The sequence below is a fragment of the Melanerpes formicivorus genome, unplaced genomic scaffold, assembly GCF_026170545.1.
Source record: "Melanerpes formicivorus ecotype bairdi unplaced genomic scaffold, bMelFor1.0.p_v2 SCAF_31, whole genome shotgun sequence".
Lineage (NCBI taxonomy): Eukaryota > Metazoa > Chordata > Aves > Piciformes > Picidae > Melanerpes > Melanerpes formicivorus.
This window is the reverse complement of record NW_027142383.1, coordinates 9,344,570-9,361,272: the sequence shown is the minus strand read 5'-3', so window position 1 is coordinate 9,361,272 and position 16,703 is coordinate 9,344,570. Positions and strand designations below refer to the sequence as shown.

General features: G+C 49.5%; 1 protein-coding gene across 1 annotated transcript in view; it reads left to right on the top strand.

Annotated features, from left to right (window-relative positions):
* The window catches only part of IAH1 (isoamyl acetate hydrolyzing esterase 1 (putative)), a 48,489-nt gene that overhangs the window by 3,514 nt on the left and 28,272 nt on the right, over positions 1-16,703 (top strand). The gene's annotated exons all lie outside the window — the stretch shown is intronic.

Genomic DNA, 16,703 nt, shown 5'->3' with positions numbered 1-16,703 from the left:
ATTAAGAGAAGCAAGGTGAAAGGGCCTGCCAAGGACCACCTCCTCTGTGTCCAGGAGCTCTGTGTACCAACAAAGAGAAAAGCAGGTAAGAATGCTAGGAGGCCTGCCTGGATGGGCAAGGAGCTACTGGACACACTATTACTTAAAAGGAAACTCTACAGGAAGTGGAGGGAAGGACAGGTAGAACAGGGGGAATACAAGGAAGCTGCCCGAGCAGCAAGAGTCCTGGTCAGGAAAGCCAAAGCAGAGTTTGAGTTGAATCTAGCCAGGGAGATTAAAGGGAATACTAAGAACTTTTACAGGTATATTAATGGGAAGGAGAAGACTAGGGAAGGTGTGGGCCCCCTCAGAAAGGAAAATGGTGACATGGTCACATGTGATGAGGAAAAGGCTGAGGTACTTAATAACTTCTTTACCTCAGTCTTCACTGCAAGGGCCTCTAGCCACACTCCTGATGTTATGGAAGTCAAAGCCAGGGACGGGGAGGAAGAACTGCCCATTGTAAGTGAAGATCAGGTTCGTGATCATCTGAAGAACCTGAAAGTGTTCAAGTCCATGGGACCCGACGGGTTACACCCACGGGTACTGAGAGAACTGGCAGATGAGGTTGCTAAACCCCTCTCTATTATATTTCAAAAGTCCTGGCAGTCTGGTGAAGTCCCCACAGACTGGAAAAGGGGAAACATTGCCCCCATCTTCAAAAAGGGCAAGAAGGAGGAACCAGGGAACTACAGGCCAGTCAGTCTCACCTCTGTGCCTGGAAAGATCATGGAACAGATCCTCCTGGAGTCACTGCTCGCTCAAAAGAATAGTGAAGAGGTGATTGGGAACAGTCAGCATGGCTTTGCCAAGGGCAAATCCTGCCTGACCAACCTGGTGGCCTTCTATGAGCAGGTGACAAAATTAATAGATGAGGGGCGAGCAACTGATGTCATTTACCTGGACCTGAGCAAAGCCTTTGACACTGTCCCACACCACATCCTGGTCTCCAAACTGGTGACACATGGGTTTGATGGGTGGACCACTAGATGGATAAGGAACTGGCTTGATGGCCGCACCCAAAGAGTGGCTGTCAATGGCTCCATGTCCCAGTGGAGGCCAGTGACAAGTGGAGTCCCTCAGGGATCAGTCCTGGGACCTGTCTTATTCAACATCTTTGTGGGGGACATGGACAGTGGCATTGAGTGCACCCTCAGCGAGTTTGCTGATGACACCAAGCTGTGTGGTGCAGCAGACACGCTGGAGGGAAGGGAGGCCATCCAGAGGGACCTTGACAGGCTGGAGAGGTGGGCACAGGCCAACCTCATGAAGTTCAATAAGAGCAAGTGCAGGGTCCTGCATCTGGGTCGAGGCAATCCCAGGCACAAATACAGGCTGGGCAGTGACTGGCTGGAGGGTAGCCCTGAGGAGAGAGACTTGGGGGTGCTGGTGGACAAAAAGCTCAACATGAGCTCTCAGTGTGCACTTGCAGCCCGCAAAGCCAATCAGATCCTGGGCTGCATCAGGAGAAGTGTGGCTAGCAGGTCGAGGGAGGTGATCCTCCCCCTCTACTCAGCCCTGGTGAGACCCCACCTGGAGTACTGTGTCCAGTTCTGGAGCCCCTATTACAAGAGGGATGTGGAGGTGCTGGAACGTGTCCAGAGAAGGGCCACAAGGATGATCAGAGGGCTGGAGCACCTCTCCTATGAGGACAGACTGAAGGAGTTGGGGCTGTACAGTCTGCAGAAGAGAAGGCTCCAAGGAGACCTAATTGTGGCCTTCCAGTATCTGAAGGGGGCCTACAGGAAGGCTGGGGAAGGACTTCTCAGGATCTCAGGTAGTGCTAGGACTAGGGGGAATGGAATGAAGCTGGAGGTGGGGAGATTCAGGCTGGATGTGAGGAGGAGGTTCTTCACCATGAGAGTGGTGAAACCCTGGAATGGGTTGTCCAGGGAGGTGGTCGAGGCCCCGTCCCTGGGGGTGTTTAAGAGCAGGCTGGATGAGGCTCTGTCCAGCCTGATCTAGTGTGGGGTGTCCCTGCCCATGGCAGGGGGGTTGGAACTAGATGATCCTTGTGGTCCCTTCCAACCCTGAATGAAACTATGAAACTATGAAACTATGAAACTATGAGATCCAGTTCCTGGGTGTTCAATGGCAGGATGGCCGTCGCCACATCCCTCAGGAGGTGGTGAACAGGGTAGCCACTATGGTGCAGCCCACAAACAAGAAAGAAAGTCGTTTTTGGGGCTTGTGGGCTTCTGGGAAATGCACATTCCCGGGTACAGTCAAATTGTGAAGCCTCTCTTCCATGTAACAAGGAAGAAAAATGATTTTGTGTGGGGACCTGAGCAGCAGGTGGCGTTTGACCAGATCAAACGAGAGGTGGTCCATGCTGTGGCTCTGGGACCTGTTCGAACTGGGCCAGAGATCAAGAATGTGCTGTACACTGCGGCTGGTGAGAATGGTCCTACATGGAGCTTGTGGCAGAAGGCTCCTGGTGAAACCAGGGGCAGGCCCCTAGGTTTCTGGAGGAAGGGGTACAAAGGCTCTGAGGCCAACTACACGGTGACAGAGAAGGAAATTCTAGCTGCCTATGAGGGCGTCCGGGCTGCCTCTGAGGTAATTGGGACTGAGTCACCTCTATTTCTAGCTCCGAGACTTCCAGTCCTGACCTGGATGTTCAAAGGGAGAGGCTCAACCCCACATCATGCCACAGATGCTACCTGGAGTAAGTGGATGGCCCTGATAACTCAGTGAGCTCGGATGGGGAACTTCGAACACCCTGGCATAGTGGAAGTGATCACCAACTGGCCAGAGGGTGCTGACTTTGGAATGCCACCAGAGCAGACAGTGACCCGTGCTGAGGAGGCTCCCCCATATAACGATCTCCCTGACAACGAGAAGGGCTATGCTCTACTTACAGATGGGTCCTGCCGGCTTGTAGGAAGCAAGCGGAGATGGAAGGCAGCTGTCTGGAGCCCAACAAGGCAAGTGGCAGAAGCAAGGGATGGAGAAGGTGAATCCAGTCAGTACGCAGAGGTAAAAGCTGTCCAGCTGGCCCTGGATATAGCAGAACGAGAGAACTGGCCAGTGCTATACCTCTACACTGACTCCTGGATGGTAGCCAACGCCTTGTGGGGGTGGCTGAAGGAATGGAGGAGGAACGGGTGGCAGAGAAAAGGGAAGCCTGTTTGGGCCGCTGACCTGTGGCAAGACATCGCTGCCCGCCTGGACAGGCTGCCAACCAAGGTACGGCACATCGATGCACACATCCCCAAGAGCAGAGCCACAGAGGAGCACAAGCACAACCACCAAGCAGACCTGGCTGCTAAAATCTCCCAAATAGACTTGGACTGGGAACACAAGGGAGAGCTGTTCTTAGCTCGCTGGGCCCATGACACTTCTGGCTACCAAGGGAGAGATGCCACATACCGGTGGGCTCGGGACAGATCCGTGGACATCTCTATGGAGGCCATCTCACAGGTCATCCATGAGTGTGACATCTGTGCTGCCATCAAGCAGGCCAAGCGCATGAAGCCTCTGTGGTATGGGGGGAGATGGTCGAAATATAAATACGGAGAGGCCTGGCAGATAGACTACATCACCCTTCCTCGGTCTCACAGTGGCAAGCAGTATCACAGTATCACTTAGGTTGGAAAGGACCTCGAGGATCATCGAGTCCAACCTATCAACACAGACCCCATGACTAGACCATGGCACCAAGTGCCACGTCCAATCTCCCCTTGAACGCCTCCAGGGTCGATGACTCAACCACCTCCCTGGGCAACCCGTTCCAATGACGAATGACTCGCTCGGTGAAGAACTTCCTCCTCCCCTCGAGTCTAAACCTCCCCTGGCGCAGCTTGAGACTGTGTCCCCTTGTTCTGGTGCTGGTTGCCTGGGAGAAGAGGCCAACCCCTTCCTGGCTACAACCACCTTTCAGGTAGTTGTAGAGGGCAATGAGGTCACCCCTGAGCCTCCTCTTCTCCAGGCTAAACAATCCCAGCTTCCTCAGCCTCTCCTCATAGGGCTTGTGTTCAAGGCCTCTCACCAGCCTTGTTGCCCTTCTCTGGACACGTTCAAGTGTTTCGATGTCCTTCTTAAACTGAGGGGCCCAGAACTGGACACAGTACTCAAGGTGCGGCCTAACCAAAGCAGAGTACAGGGGCACAATGACCTCCCTGCTCCTGCTGGCCACACTATTCCTAATGCAGGCCAGGATGCTATTGGCCCTCCTGGCCACCTGGGCACACTGTTGGCTCATATTCAGGTGGCTGTCGATCAGCACACCCAGGTCCCTCTCTGTTTGGGAGCTCTCCAGCCACTCCGACCCCAGCCTGTAGCTCTGCATGGGATTGCCGTAGCCAAAGTGCAGCACTCGGCTCTTGGACTTGTTGAATGACATCCCGTTGGACTCTGCCCATCTGTCCAGTCGGTCGAGGTTCCTCTGCAGAGCCTTTCTACCCTCTAACTGACTAACATCTGCCCCTAACTTGGTGTCATCTGCAAACTTGCTGATGACTGACTCTACCCCTTCAGCCAGATCATCGATGAATATGTTGAAGAGCACAGGGCCCAGCACTGATCCCTGGGGGACACCACTAGTGACTGGCCGCCAGCTGGATGTGGCACCATTCACCACCACTCTCTGGGCCTGGCCCTCCAGCCAGTTCCTAACCCAGCACAGAGTGTAATGGTCCAATCCACGGGCTGACAGCTTAGCCAGCAGTTTGCTGTGGGGGACGGTGTCAAAGGCCTTGCTGAAGTCCAGGTAGACCACATCCACCAGACGGGTCACCTGATCATAGAAAGAGATCAGGTTGGAGAGGCAGGATCTGCCCTTCCTAAATCCATGTTGGCTGGACCTGAGCCCTTGGCCATCCTTCAGGTGCGCAGTTATTGCCACCAGGATAATCTGCTCCATCACTTTCCCTGGCACTGAGGTCAGGCTGACCGGCCTGTAGTTTCCAGGTTCCTCCATCCGACCCTTCTTGTGGATGGGGACCACGTTGGCCAGTTTCCAGTCATCTGGGACCTCACCGGTGAGCCAGGACTGGAGGAAAATGATGGAGAGTGGCCTAGCTAGCACATCCGCCAGCTCTCTCAGCACCCTAGGATGGATCCCATCCGGTCCCATGGACTTGTGAATATCCAAGTGGCTCAGCAGGTCCCGAACTAATTCCTCATGGATTTCCGGGGCATTACACTGCTCCCCGACCCCATCGCCCAGCTCCGGAGGCCACTCGTCCTGAACTCCTCCTGCCTTGCTGTTAAAAATTGAGGCAAAGAAGGTGTTCAGGACCTCAGCCTTTTCCTCGTCTTCAGTCACCGTGTTCCCCTCCAGGTCCACTAGGGAGTGCAGGTTCTTCCTGCCCTTCTTCTTATTGTTAATATATTTATAAAAATGCTTTTTATTATCTTTGACTGAGGTGGCCAGCTTCAGTTCCAGCTGGGCCTTTGCCTCCCTAATTTTATTCCTACATAATCTAACAGCTTCCTTGAACATACCTCGAGAAGCCTTCCCCTCCTTCCAAAGGTGATACAGCCTCCTCTTCCCCCTAAATCCTCCAGGAGCTGCTTGCTCATCCAGGCCGGTCGCCTTCCCCGCCGGCTTGCCTTTTGGCACGTGGGAACCGCCAATTCCTGTGCCTTCAAGAGCTCCTGTTTGAAGTAGGTCCAACCCTCCTGAACCCCTTGGTTCATGAGGGCTGGTACCCAGGGGACTTTGCAGACAAGTTTCTTAACTAGGCTGAAGTTTGCCCTTCGGAAGTCCAAGGTGAAGGTTCTGTTGGTGCTCCTCCCTATCTCCCTGCATATTGAAAACTTCACTATCTCGTGGTCACTGCACCCTAGGCTGCCTCCCACGATCACGTCTCCCACCAGCCCTTCCCTATTGGAGAACAGCAGGTCAAGCAGAGCCTGTCCCCTGGTAGGCTCGCTTAACAGCTGTGTCAGGAAGCAGTCCTCCATTCGCTCCAGGAATCTTCTGGACTGCCTCCTCCCTGCTGAATGAAGTTCCCAGCAGATATCTGGCAGGTTGAAGTCGCCAACAAGGACAAGATCTGATGATCTTGAGATGGCCTCCAGCTGCTTGTAGAATACTTCATCAGCCTCCTCATCCTGGTTGGGTGGTCTGTAACAGATTCCAATCAGGATGTCAGACTTGTTAGGCTGTCCTCTGATTTTGACCCACAGGCTCTCAACTCCCTCATCTTCCACCTCAAGTTGTGTGGCAGAGAGTGACTCTCTAATATACAGAGCCACCCCTCCTCCTCTTCTCCCTCGCCTGTCTCTCCTAAAGAGCCTGTAACCCCCCATTGTAGCACTCCAATCGTGGGTGCTGTCCCACCAAGTTTCTGAGATGGCAACTACATCATAGTCGCCCTGATGGATTAGGACCTCCAACTCCTCTGGCTTGTTGCCCAGGCTGCATGCATTGGTGTACATGCATCGCAGCTGGGTTCCTGACTTCTCAACTGACCCTACCTTGTGCCCTACTCTTACCTCTGCAGAGGGACCGATTGCCTCACCCACCCCCTTCAGACCTAGTTTAAAGCCCTCCTAATGAGCCCTGCCAACTCCAGTGCCAGGACTCTCTTACCCCTTCTAGATAGATGCACCCCATCGAGACCCAGCAGGTCAGGTGCGGTGAAAATTGTCCCATGGTCATAGAACCCAAAGTTCTGCCTCTGTCACCATCCCCTGAGCCAATTGTTGATGGTGTGGGTTCTCCCATTCCTCTCAGTGTACACCCCTGCCACTGAGGAAACTGAGCAGAACACCACTTGAGCTCCTGCCCCATCAATCAATTGTCCAAGGGCCCTGAACTCCTTCTTAATCTCCTTGGTGCCCTTCCTGTTAATCTCATCGCTTCCAGCCTGTATTACCAGCAGAGGGTAATAGTCAGAGGGCTGGATTAATTTAGGGAGTCTCTTTGCAATGTCCCTAACCCCTGCCCCTGGTAGGGAGCAGACCTCCCTGTGGGATGGGTCGGGACGACATATGGGTCCCTCAGTACCCCCCAGGAGAGAGCCCCCAACAACTATAACCCTTCTCCTTTTCTTTGTGGAGCTGGTCGTTATAGCTGGTGGGGACCGCTTGGGCTTAGGCTTCCCCCCGGAGCTGGTCGTTACAGCTGGCGGGGTCCGCTTGGCCTTAGGCTCCCCTCTGGATGGCTGCTCCTCAGCCTCAGCCCTCTCATCCTTTCTGCCCTCGGCCTGCAGGGCCTCATACTTATTATGCAAGGGCAGCGGAGGAGGAGGAGAGGGTTGGGGTGGATTTCTCTTGCCACCCCTGGCAGGGACCTGTATCCATCCCTCTCTGCCTCCAGGAACCCTTCCCTCAGCAGGGGAGATCAGTATGTACTGACCATGGTGGAGGCAAGTACAGGGTGGCTGGAGACCTATCCAGTTCCTCATGCCACTGCTCGCAACACCATCCTGGGCCTAGAGAGACATATCCTGTGGAGACATGGCACCCCTGGGAGGATTGAATCAGACAATGGAACCCACTTCAGGAACCATCTCATAAGGGACTGGGCAAAGGAACATGGGATTGAGTGGATTTACCACATCCCATACCATGCACCAGCTGCAGGGAAGGTCGAGCGCTACAATGGCTTGTTAAAGACCACCCTAAAAGCCATGGGGGGTGGAACCTTCAGGAACTGGGAAAAGCACCTAGCTCAAGCCACTTGGTTAGTGAACAGCAGAGGATCTGTGAACCGAGCTGGTCCTGCCCAGTCCGACCTGCTGCAAATAGTGGATGGAGATGGAGTTCCTGTGATTGCTGAGAAGAACCTGCTGGGGAAGTCAGTGTGGGTTTTCCCTGCTGCTGGTGGGGGCAAACCAACCCGAGGGGTGGTCTCGGCTGAGGGGCCTGGTCACACGTACTGGGTTATGTTAGGAACTGGGGACATTCAGTGTATCCCACAGCAGAATGTGACTCTGGCTGAGATGGGATGAACTCAGAGGAGGCAACACTCATCAATGTAATTATGTGAATAGTTATAAGTTGTTCTAAGTTTCTCCATCCTAGCTTAATACCAGCCCAGCATCCAGGACCCAACGTACCCACTGCACACCAACCCAAAGAGCATCATCTCACCTGTACCCGTTCCTGATGTCCCTACAGCAACGGACTGTTCCTGATTTTTTTTTTTTTTCCTTTCCCTTTCAAAGACAGACTGATTCCTGATTCTTCTCCACATGCCTGCCCAGTTCAAGCACCACCTACAGTGACCATCACCAGAGAGAGGGAGAGACTGCCCTGGGAGAGAGCGAGCCGGGATAGCAAGAGACTTGCACCTAGGATTCAAATACCACGTGTCAAAATCACATGAAGGGGCTGTGGCAGGAGAGAAGAAGTGGAACAGAGGGGTGGATTGTGGTGGGTTAACGCCTTTTTCTGAAAACAAAAGAAGAAAGCAGGGTGGAGGGCTTGCGGGTACTTTATACTCCCTGAAGGGCGTTTCCCCCCTGGGAAAGCTGAGTCTGTTCCACTCCCCCCTCCCTGCCCAGCTAGGGTATAAAAAGCAGGACCTCATAGCTGTTGGATCTCCTTTTTGGCTCCTGCCTCTGCTGGATGAGAGCTACTGCAGCTGTCCTCCTGATCCTCAGCCATGTGGCCCGACCTGATCCTTTTCCCTGCTGCCTCTGCACCTCCTCAGAGAAAGACTGGTTTTGTATTATTATTTTCTGTCCCCCTCCCATCCATTCTTGTTCCTTGCCCTTGTGAACCTTTTTTTTTCCCTGTTATTGTTATATATATAATTTGAAGAAAAAATTATTTGCCTCTCTACTTCCAAGCTGACTCCAGATTGTTGCTTAGTGGATTTGCTCCTTACCTTTTTTTTTCCCCTCCTCTCCCTGTTTGGAGGGAGGAGGTGGGCAGGGAGTGGGGAAGAGATTCTCAGCCTTTTCCCCATTTGAGCTTTTAACTCTCAGTTAAGGCTCAAACCACTACAAATGCTTTTCAGGATGTTTTAATATTTCATTATATGGATGATATTCTCATTGCTGCAGAACAGGAGAATCGATTGTCAACAGTTTTACCTGTATTGCTGTCAAACTTAGAACACTATGGGTTGCAGGTGGCCCCTGAGAAGGTTCAATGTGAACCACCTTGGAAATATTTGGGATGGAAATTAACAGAGTCTAAAGTCATGCCACCGAAAATTGAACTTTTGAATTCAGTGCACACCTTAAATGACTTACAGAAATTGTTGGGCACTATAAATTGGGTCAGGCCCATGCTGGGCATTACTACCTCAGATCTGGATCCTCTGTTTCAGCTGTTACAGGGAGACACTGACTTAGCCTCCCCACGAGAGCTGACACTGGATGCCTTACAATCTCTGAATGGTATAATTGGAAAAATACAATCAGGTTTTGCTAGCCGCCGTCAGCCACAGTTGCCATTAAGAGGCTTTGTTATCAAGTCTAGTTATCAGTCTTTTGGGATTGTCGGTCAATGGGATGGTAAGGACTTGTACCTCCTGGAGTGGCAGTTTTTATCTCACCGACCTTCTAAATCTATTTGGACAAGGTTTGAAATGATTGCAAATGTTATTCAGAAAGTACGTACTCGCAGCATCTCTATTTTTGCAGAGGATGTCGATGTCTTACACATCACATTAAACAAACAGGATTTTTCTTATGCTTTAGCTAATTCTATGGCACTGCAAATTGCCTTGGCAGATTTTATCGGCACTGTTGCCTTTGACCTTCCCAGTCATAAAGTGCTCCGGTCTCTTTCCGATATCCCCTTAACTGCCACACCTATTGTCTCTAATGAACCCTTGGCGGGAGCACGAACTGTCTTTTTAGATGGCTCACCGTCTTCACACAAAGCTGTGGTAGTTTGGTTTGACAATGCCAAACAGGAATGGGAACATCACATCACTCATCAGGAGGACTCGGCTCAGATTGCAGAGCTATGGGCTGCAGTCGAGGCGTTTAAGCTATTTGCCAAGGAACCGCTGAATGTTGTTGTAGATTCCAAATATGTTTATGGGGTGTTGTTACGGTTAGAATTTGCATTTATAAAAAGACTGAATAACAAGGAATTGTTCAAACTTTTTGTGGAATTAGCACAGTTATGTAATGCAAGGACTGAGAAATATTTTGTGATTGTTACAGTTTGAGCTGGGTGCCCCCCTGCAGTGTTTACTTCCTGTGTCCAGAAGTCCAGCCCAGGGGTGGACACAGGAAATTATGTAGTATTTCATACCACAATCCTTTGCACCACTATAAGATCCAGTGCGGAGTCTAGCACTATCTCTTTTCTTCCTCCTCCGTCAGCCGGTAACTGGGGGAGATGTCTCCTGGCTTTGGGCCTGGCTAGGCCCAAGGCCATGGGGGGATGGGCAGGCTCAGATCTGGCCAGCTGAGACTAGCCTAGCAATGGGAGGGGGAAGAAGGAGCCCTGGGGGTCTCGGGTGTACCCTCAGGTAGGGATGGGATCTCTCTGGGTCTGTTTGGGGATTTTTCTTTGTCACTGTGCTTTTGCTTTTCTGTAAAAGTTCACTGCTTTCTATTTAAACTTTCCATCACTTTTGCAATCCGTTTGTCTGAGTGTTTATTGTTGCCAGGGGTGGGGAAGGGGGCTGCCTCAACCCAGCACAGTGATGCATGTGAGATCTCATTCCAGCCTTCCAGGACCTATTACAGAAGGGAATGCGATTGCAGACAGACTGACTGCAGCAGCACGTTTGCTCTCCAACAAGCAAAGATGGTGCATGAATTTTTTCATAACAACGCAAAAAGCCTAATGAAATTGTTTGACATTACTTTTCGTCAAGCTACAGACATTGTGCGAATGTGCCCTGACTGCCAGAAAGTCACACCATTACCATAGATAATAACAGCTGTGCCGAGAGGACTCTGTCCCAATGAAATTTGGCAGTCTGATATGACTCATGTACCCGAATTCGGCAGGCTAAAATATGTACATGTGTCCATTGATACATATTCCAGTTTTGTGGTAGCAACAGCTCATGCAGGGGAAAAAGCACGGGATGTGCGGTCTCACTTTTTACGTGCCATTGCAATCTTGGGCACTCCAAAAACAATCAAAACTGATAATGGCCCTGGTTATGTCTCAACCTCCCTCAAACAATTTTTTACAGAGTGGGGAATTCAGCATGTCACAGGCATACCACATTCTCCCACAGGTCAAAGTATAGTTGAACGCATGCACCAAACCTTGAAACGTATGCTAAAGAAACAAGCTGAAACTACAGAAGGTCTTACACCTCAGGACAAGCTATCAAAAGCCACTTATGTTTTGAATTTTTTAAATCTTTCTTCCTCAAAAAATACAACACCTTTTGAGAGATTGATGTTACCCCTAAAAGATTATCCCAAGCCTCAAGTACTATATAGAGACATACACACTGGACAGTGGGAAGGGCCTGTTCCTCTCTTAACATGGGGGAGAGGTTACGGATGTGTTTCTCTCTCCACAGGTCCTTATTGGCTACCAGCTCGACAAATAAAGCCATACCATCATAAAAATGAGCCCCAGACAGCAACATCAATGGAGCAGGATGCTGTGGGCAACATCCCTCTTATGGATGGTGATGATGTGTGGCCGGTTGACGTTGCCCCCTTAAGAAAGGGAATATGGTGGACGGAAGTTGGTAAACGGAAGGAATAGTCTAAACTAATTTCATTGGACGAGTGGGAGGAAGCACTTTTCTGAGCTGGGACTATATTGAGTTTCTCCAGCACCTTATCTTCAGTCTTGCTTCCGCCTTTCTACGGTGCGGCTGCTCTCTGTCCCTGTGCTGGGCTTTCTGCCAAGGCTCCGGCCTTGAGAGAAAAACTGATAAGGCCTGTATTAACTCCTTTCCAATTAACACAAAACTGCTTTTAACTTCTTTCTTTCGCTCTCTCTCTCTTCTAACCTAATCTGGGGAAAGGGGGGAAAGAGGGGAAAGAGGAGGTGGGGAACCCCCCTCTCTGCCGAGAGGGGTTCACTCTCATTTCTGTGTTACTCTGTTGTATATCTTTGTATATATTGTAGATATTGTAAATTTGTAAATATCTCCCTGCAAACCCTACATCGCTTTGTAAATATAGCTCCACTGCTTTGCTAATTCAGCTTGCAAGTTTTTTTTTCCTTTCCCTTCAATTTTTTTTTTCCCTTTTACTTTACAAGGGGGAAGGGAGGAAGCTTCTCGGCCTTACCCCTTCCACCCACCACATTTTTTTTTATTGGCGTACCCAACGTGCGGCAGATAATTAGTTTAATTTATTACTTGATTGATTTAGTGTTTTCTAGCTGAATTAGCAAACATGAAGGTATTGTGGTTTGTGGAGCGATTGTTCTTTTCAATTTTTGGGGCTCTGGTTTACAGATATTGTTTGGGTTTGATTTTGGATTACCTGGGTAAATATTTGGTGCGGACAATTTATATGTGGGTTATGTATAGAGTTAAATTATGGTATGGAAAATGTATTAATTTATTATGGCCAGTGAGATACAGGAATGTTACCTCCACCACTCTCCCAATTGAGATAAAGGGTTTTAAGATTCCGCCTGAGGAGACAGTAACTTTAGGTGATGCCTGGGATCCAAAGGTGATTTATGTGATGTGTATAAATCTGTTGCTGGTGATGGTAATTGCATATTTACTGTTCTCTCTGCGGCGAGAGAGAAAGATATCCAGAGCTTGTTTTGTTATTAAAACTAGATCAAAAAGAAAACGCCGTGGCTCTCGATCAGTCCCAGAGTCATCTAGTGACGAGGACTGTGGAGAACCTGTGTCAGTCAAAAAGAAGGCTAAAAAGTTAATTGGTAAGGCAGCTCTAAATGACTTTGCTGATTCTAGCAAGCAGCCAAGGGCATCGGCTGGTATCAACATGGCGCCTACTCCTTCTCCCACTCCTTCTCCTTCTTCCTCTCCGTCGGCCATTAATGGAGCAACGTCACTTCCACCCACTCCCTCGGTGGGACCGGAAGTCACTGCCCCAGCAGCTGATTTATCTCAGGACCTGTCAGCTTCCATTAAGGTGGCTGTAAATTCAAACACAGCTCCAGTTAAGGTGGCTCCTTTAAAGACTAGAGCTGGAAAGGGCAAAGATGGAGAAGAAGAGGAGGAGACTGATCCTGGTGAGGGGCCCTCTACTCTAAAAGATCCTGCTCAGGAGGAAGAGAAGGTTTGTTTTAAAGATCTAGCTAACCTAGTGAGATCAAAGCAGGATAGAGATGAAGCTAGGAAAGCAGCTGGCAAAGGTGGTTCTCAGCTTAAAGAGATCCTTAGGAGAATGACAGCAGGATTTTATGGGCAAAGAATTCAGGGAGATGAGGAGGAAGATGATATTACAGACTGTTCATCACCACGGGAAGAATTGCGAAATGTCCGTAAAGATTTCACCAGGGCAGATAAGGAGCCAGTTCTAGCTTGGCTTAGTAGGTGTTATGATACAGGTGCTTCAGCTCTAACAGTTGGAGACAAGTCAGCAGCTCAGTTAGGAACTCTCTCAAGGGACAATGGAATAGATAGACATCTAGGCGAAGCTCTCGGTAAGGTTAATCTGTGGATACGCCTCTTAATAGCGGTTGCCCTGAGATACCCTTCCCGAGATGATCTTCCATGGAATCCTAAACCCTGGACTACCATAGATGAGGGAATTAAGCGCTTGAGAGAATTTGCTGTTAGAGAGCTACTCTATGGTGCACATGAAACTCTGAATCCTGATGACATTCCTGTGGGTATTGGTCTTGCTAAAAAGATCATCAAACTTGCTCCTTCTAATTATGCAAACATTCTGGCAAGCAGAATTGTGTCAAGAAGTTATGGTGGAGCTTCTCCCACGGTTGGCCAATTCAGTGATCAAATGAGACAATTGGAGGATAGCATGACACGTGGTTCTTTGGTTTCAGCCATTGAAACTCTGTCTGGAAAAATCGAGAATTGCATGAAGGATCTGAAAGATTCCATATACCAATTGGCACAAAGGGATAGTTTCAATTCTTCCTCCAGGTGGGTACAAGTCTCATCTGTGAGGAATACACGTCCTCCAAGGAGGTCATTCCAAAACAGGACATTCCAAAACAGGTCATTCCAAAACAGACCGCCAAGGCAATCACGTAGAACTATTTGGATAACTCTGCGTGATCAGTTTGGTGAGAACATGAACCGCTGGGATGGCCAACCAACTTCTAATCTTTTCAGGAGACTGAGGGAATTGCAAAGTGGCAGAACCCGAGGTAGCAATACCAGAAGGGTAGCTGTTACTTCCACAGTTCCCCAGAACGACTCTTATGGCTCCAACAGTGGCTCCAGTTATAACATGCAAAGTTATAACCCTGCACAATATGTGCAATGCACATGTGCGCATGTTCCCCATAACTAGGGGTGCCCTGCCTCCCGCCAGGGGGAGGAGAGGGATAACAGAGATAACAGAATCTATTGGGATGTGTACATCCAGTGGCCTGGCACTTCACAATTTCGGAAGTACAGGGCCTTGGTTGACACAGGAGCTCAGTGCACCATAATACCATCAAATTATCAGGGATCAGAGTCTATAACTATTCTGGGAGTCACTGGTGGATCTCAAGAGTTAAGTAAGGTAGAGGTTAATATAAGTCTGACTGGTAAACAATGGAGGAAGCATACAGTTGTGACCGGACCTGACGCACCTTGTATTTTGGGAATTGATTTTCTGAGAGAAGGGCGTTTCAAAGACCCTAGAGGTTACAAATGGGCTTTTGGAGTAGCTTCAATAGAAATTGATGGACAAAAATTGAAGCTGTCTGCCAGACCTGAGCTTTCTGATGAATCTGCAGTTGTGGGACAACATAAGATACAGGACATTAAATTGCCGGTTGCTTCTCAGACTGTGCACCACAGACAATACAGAACCAACCGTGACTCTTTGTTGCCCATTCAGAATCTGATTCGTCAGTTGGAAAGTCAGAAAGTCGTCAGCAAAACTCATTCACCTTTCAACAGTCCAGTGTGGCCTGTGCGGAAGCAGAATGGAGACTGGCGTCTGACGGTAGACTACCGAGCCCTGAATGAAGTAACACCACCTATGAGTGCAGCAGTGCCAGACATGATGGAGCTACAGTATGAGCTGGAATCCAAAGAGGCCAAATGGTATGCTACCATAGACATTGCTAATGCATTTTTCTCTATTCCCATAGCAGAGGAATGCAGGCCTCAGTTTGCTTTCACCTGGAGAGGAATCCAGTACACTTTCAACAGGCTGCCAATGGGCTGGATCCACAGCTCAAGCATCTGTCATGCAGTGATCCACGATGCTCTGGAGACAGGCGGTGCTCCAGAACACATCCAGTTCATCGATGATATCATCGTCTGGGGTAAAACTGCTGAGGAAGTCTTCAAGAAAGGTAACAAAATCATTGACATTCTTCTGGATGCAGGTTTTGCCATCAAGCGAGACAAGGTGAAAGGACCTACCACAGAAATTCAATTTCTGGGAGTGAGGTGGCAGGATGGACGCCGACACATTCCAGTGGATGTGGTAAATAGAGTCTCTACCATGGCAAGTCCCACAAACAAGCAAGAGACCCTACGTTTCTTGGGGATAGTGGGATTTTGGAGACTACACATTCCTGGATACAGTCAGATTGTGAAACCTCTGTATGATGTGACTCGAAAGAGAAACCATTTCCACTGGGGACCTGAACAACAAGCAGCCTTTGACCAAATAAAACAAGAGGTGATTCAAGCAATGGGTCTGGGACCTGTCCGAGATGGTCCAGACATTAAGAACATTTTGTACACGGCTGCAAGTGACAATGGTCCAACCTGGTGCTTATGGCAAAAAGCTCCAGGTGAGACACGTGGACGACCTCTTGGTTTCTGGAGTCGAGGTTACAGAGGTTCAGAGGCTAATTATACTCCAACAGAGAAAGAAATTTTAGCTGCCTATGAAGGAGTAAAAGCATCTTCTGAAGTGATTGGAACTGAATCACAACTTCTCTTAGCTCCCAGATTACCAGTTTTGAATTGGATGTTCAAAGGCAAAGGATCCACACCACATCATGCCACAGACTCAACATGGTCCAAGTGGATGGCTCTGATAACACAGAGAGCTCGAATGGGAAATCTTGAAAGACCTGGTCTAGTGGAGGTGATCTCAAGTTGGCCTGAAGGTATCAACTGTGCTAAACCTCCAGAGGAGAAAGTAACTCGTGCTGAGGAAGCTCCTCCTTACAATGACCTCTCTGATGATGAAAAGAAATATGCTTTGTTCACAGACGGTTCTTGTCGTCTTGTTGGAAACAAGCGAAGGTGGAAGTCTGCAGTGTGGAGTCCAACACGCCGAGTTGCAGAGGCGAAAGATGGAGAAGGAGAATCCAGTCAGTTCGCAGAGGTAAAAGCTGTCCAGCTAGCTCTCGACGTAGCTGAACGTGAGAGATGGCCAAAGCTTTATCTCTACACCGACTCATGGATGGTAGCCAATGCTCTATGGGGTTGGCTAAAGAACTGGAAGAAGAGTGGTTGGCAGAGAAAAGGAAAACCCATTTGGGCAGCCAACCTGTGGCAGGACATTGCTGATCGAATCGAGAGAATTCCAGTGAAAGTGAGACACATCGATGCTCACATTCCTAAGAGCAAAGCTACTGAGGAACAGCAACACAACCATCAGGCAGATCTAGCTGCAAGAGTTTCTCAAGTAGACATGGACTCTAATCTTGATCTCGACTGGAAACACCGAGGTGAGATATTCTTAGCTCGGTGGGCT